Source organism: Chenopodium quinoa, unplaced genomic scaffold (assembly GCF_001683475.1).
Source record: "Chenopodium quinoa cultivar QQ74 unplaced genomic scaffold, ASM168347v1, whole genome shotgun sequence".
In the NCBI taxonomy this organism is placed as follows: Eukaryota; Viridiplantae; Streptophyta; class Magnoliopsida; order Caryophyllales; family Amaranthaceae; genus Chenopodium; species Chenopodium quinoa.
Window position 1 is genome coordinate 85,680 of NW_018744124.1, and position 3,978 is coordinate 89,657.

Sequence of the window (3,978 nt, forward strand, 5' to 3'; positions counted from 1 at the left end):
CCTCGCTTGAAGCTCCCCTCATTTGTTGCGATAATTTTCCAAAGAGAATTACCGAAGAACTCCGCTTGTCGATCTTTAAAAGCCCGCTTGAACTTTGCTTCTGCTATGCCTGTACGTCGACGGTTTGCTGCTTGTGAACCATTATGTCCGTGCTTTTGCTGTGATGACAATCCTCTTATATTTAGGAATAGTTGCCAACACAACTCTTGTATGATGTATGACAATCCGATTTAGGGAAAGTTGTCAATGCCACGTAACAATCCATCCTTGGAAATGTTGCCATGATGAAGCGACAATCCGTATCTCGGAAAATTTGCCAATGTCCAATTTTTGGGAAAAGTTGCCAATGCTTCGTAACAATCTGTCATAAGAATTTCGTTACGATCGACAATCCACATCTTGGAATATAACTCTTGAAAGCAATCCACTTTGGAAATTTGCCAACTCTATGCGACAATCCTTTTAGGAAAATATTGCCACAATTGACAATCCGCGTCTTGGAACATTTGCAAAAAAGAGTCGACTGATAATCCACTTCGGGAAAATTTTCCACTTACTGAAATGAATGACAATCCACGTTGAGGAACCTTTGCCGATATTTATGATGAATAGAGTCCTACAACAATCCTTTGGGAAATTTTTCTATAGGGAACTAGGTGTATGACAATCCAATCTCGGATAACTTGCCAATGAGTCGATGAATGTATGAAAATCCAAACTTGGAAAAACTTGCCAAACAAAGAAGGAGCACGACAATCCACGCTTGGAAATTTTGCCAGAGATGACAATCTAATCTTGGAAAAATTGTCGTTGAAGAAGATGCACGACAATCCATATTTGGAAATATTGTCAGTTAGGGAAGACAATCCAATTTTGGAAAAATTGTCGTTCGACAATCTATATTTGGAAATATTGTCGTTTTAAACCGATACGTTGGTGCTTGTAATGAGCTAGTGCTTAGGCGCTTTAAGCTAAGTGAGACGATATTTCATCAGGTCGACCACCTATTGTGACTGTAATCAAACCGACTACTTAATCATGTCAAATTGCTTATAGGGGCTAACTGGCGTACCAAGGAACCCGAAATTGCTGTATGAGGACGAAATCACCTTTCTGAGAGGTTTTGAGCTCTGTAGCTGCTGAAATATCGCTGGCGCCAAGAATTGGCTCTGTCACCAGACGCTGAGATCTAGTGCCAGGCTCTGAAATCTGTTGCTAAACTTTAGATGTTATTGTCTGGCGCTGGAGTCGGGTCTTCCCTATTCTGCTCTTGCTGCCGCTGTTGCTCAATATCGCTTCGAACTTTGGACTTGGTCGTTTCCTTTCAACCAAATTCGCTCAAATCTTTTGTAAATTAAAGCTCTTCATCTCTAATTTACTGATCCATGTAACTCCTCTTATCTTGGAGGAATCTCCTGAATCATATTCGCGGTTTTTCAAAAGAAATCCGGGAATGTCCTCGCTTGCTGGGATGCACATTCATTTATATTTTTTACTATAGAACTTTGCTTATCTTTCTTTAGGGGTGACCTAAGACTTAGTGTTGCTTGACTCATTGACTTGTCATGACTCAAGGTAAGACAACTCACCTCATGTGACCTGTGTGTGCATAGTGTTGACTTAATGTGATAACACGACATGACTCAATGTGTACATGACTCGTGTGTGCATTGTAATGTGATCGTGCGACTCGAAAAATGAAAAAAGCAAAAATCTTCCGTCATTTTTGTGGGGGGTACCGACTTTCTCCCGAAAAAGAAAGACGCGAAAAAAGAACCGAAGTTTTCGAATGCATGTGTGAATGAGCTTATTCAAATGTTGTTTGATACTGTCTCTCAAGGTGCAAGGATTAATCCATCCTACACTATCTCAATGGTTGACTCAATGATGAAAGTATTTGAGTAACTTAGGCACGGAGGCTAAGCACTTCATACTTCGTGATGCGATGACAATTATGATTGATGAGTGATGTTGATATGACAAGGCATGCTTCAGCGTTGTGTTAAGATTCCATGACAAAGGGTTCCTAAAGGAAGTATATTTGGTCATGTATGTGTGATGTGTGTGATAGTGACACTAAAGTTAGGCCGTAAGGGCTAAGTGTGTGGAGAAAATATTATTAGAAGAAGAGTCAAATGATGGTGACTCTTTTGGCTAGGTAAGCTAATGACGTAAGGATCAAGCCCCCAAGTCTACCTCTAAGTGAATAAGGATGAGCATAGGGGATCCCTTGATATGATTATGGTGTAAGTGTGTGAACTTGAATATGAATGCATTTTTATTACGGTCGCACCTCGATGTGAGGTTGCCTACGTATCCGTTAGGAATCAGGCCGAACGTAGCTCTAGCCGAACCTCGCACAAGTATGTGTATACCTCAAAAAAGTCTTTTTAAGGGTTTTAATGTGGTTAGGCTAAAGGTTATAGAAGAAGGGGATAAAGGCTCAAGACCCTAGATAAGCCCCCAAGGTGTTCAACCTCGCTTTTGAATCTTTATATTTTTATGCTTGAGTTTCTACTCTTTTTTAGCTCTCTTTTATCTTTTGCTTTAGCATCTATTTTATTTTTATAAGTGTGGGAAATCCCGATCATGCGGTGTATCACTCACTTGGCATTCATGTTTCTCAGGCACGGTACCGAGCACTCGATAAGAGACGCAATCTGAGACGTGTTCATATCAAAGACATGTTCATGTCAAAGACATTGGAACACTTGCCCTTTTGTACACTTTTATTTATTTATTTATTTGATTATTTTTGCCATTTTAATCTTTTGAAATCACTCAAGCTTTTGAGATTTCATAAGTTACACACCATCCCATCCCAAGGTCAGGTAGATATGGGTTGAAAAAAGAAAGGTCTATCGTTAGACGAGGCTCAAAGTGGTTTATGAAGAAAGGATTGTAAATTAGAAAGGTGAAAGCAATATGATGTGGCTACAAGGGGTGCCTCAAATCATTGGTATACCTTGTGCTTAATTTGATAATGATTTTTTTAAATGCAATATAATGAAATCATCATATGTAAGAGAATAAATGCTCATTTTATTAAAAGAGGAAAAGAAAGATTCTACAAAATTAATCTAAAGGAAAAGAAAGGTGCCTAAGCTAGATTGGGGAAAGGAAAAAATGAAAAAGAAATAGAAAAAGAGGTCATGAAATCTTGTCGTTGAAGCTCGCCTTTGTCTTATGTCGTTTACTTCATCATCACCCAGTCTTCTCGTTAGCTAGAGGCAATGGGATCTTATTTGCTTCTATGAGATCTTGATGAGATATTGAAACCTGTAGCATTCATCAGTGGTATGACCGTTTCCTCGATGGTACTTGCAATAGGCGTTTGGATTCCATCTCGAAGATCGATTTTCTGGTGTTGGATCCTCGGTAGGGCCAATAGGTTTGATTAATCCTCGATCGTAAATACGATCGAAAGCAACATCATAGGTCATTCCAATGGGTGTGAAATATCGCCTGGGTTTCCTTTTAGATCCTTGATTGTCCATGGCTAAGACACCATTATGGTCAAAGGTACTAACATTATTACTAGAGTGGGCATTTTCGGAAGAAGAAGAATTGTCGCACTTCTTTCCTTTCCAGCCACCGTGGTTACTATTGTTAGTAGCTTTTTGCTTTGCGAGGTCATCTTCGATTTCAATTCCGATGTCATAAATGGCCTTGAAAGTATTCAGATTGTATTGATATTTCAAATGCTTCGAATACTTCTCTTGGAGATTCTTGATAAACATCCTCACATATTCTTTTTCAGTGGGCGCCTCAATCATCTTAGCAGAAGTTTCCCTCCATTTATTAAAGAAAGAAGTAAAGCCTTCATTCTCTTTTTGTCTTAGCATCTCAAGTTGTCTATAGTCGGTTTCAACTTGAATATTGCACTTGTACCTATCAATGAAAGCGTTTACTATGGACTCCCAGGAAGAGGTTTTCTCTTTCTCGAGGGAAAAGAACCATTGCTGGAAAACGGTCTCG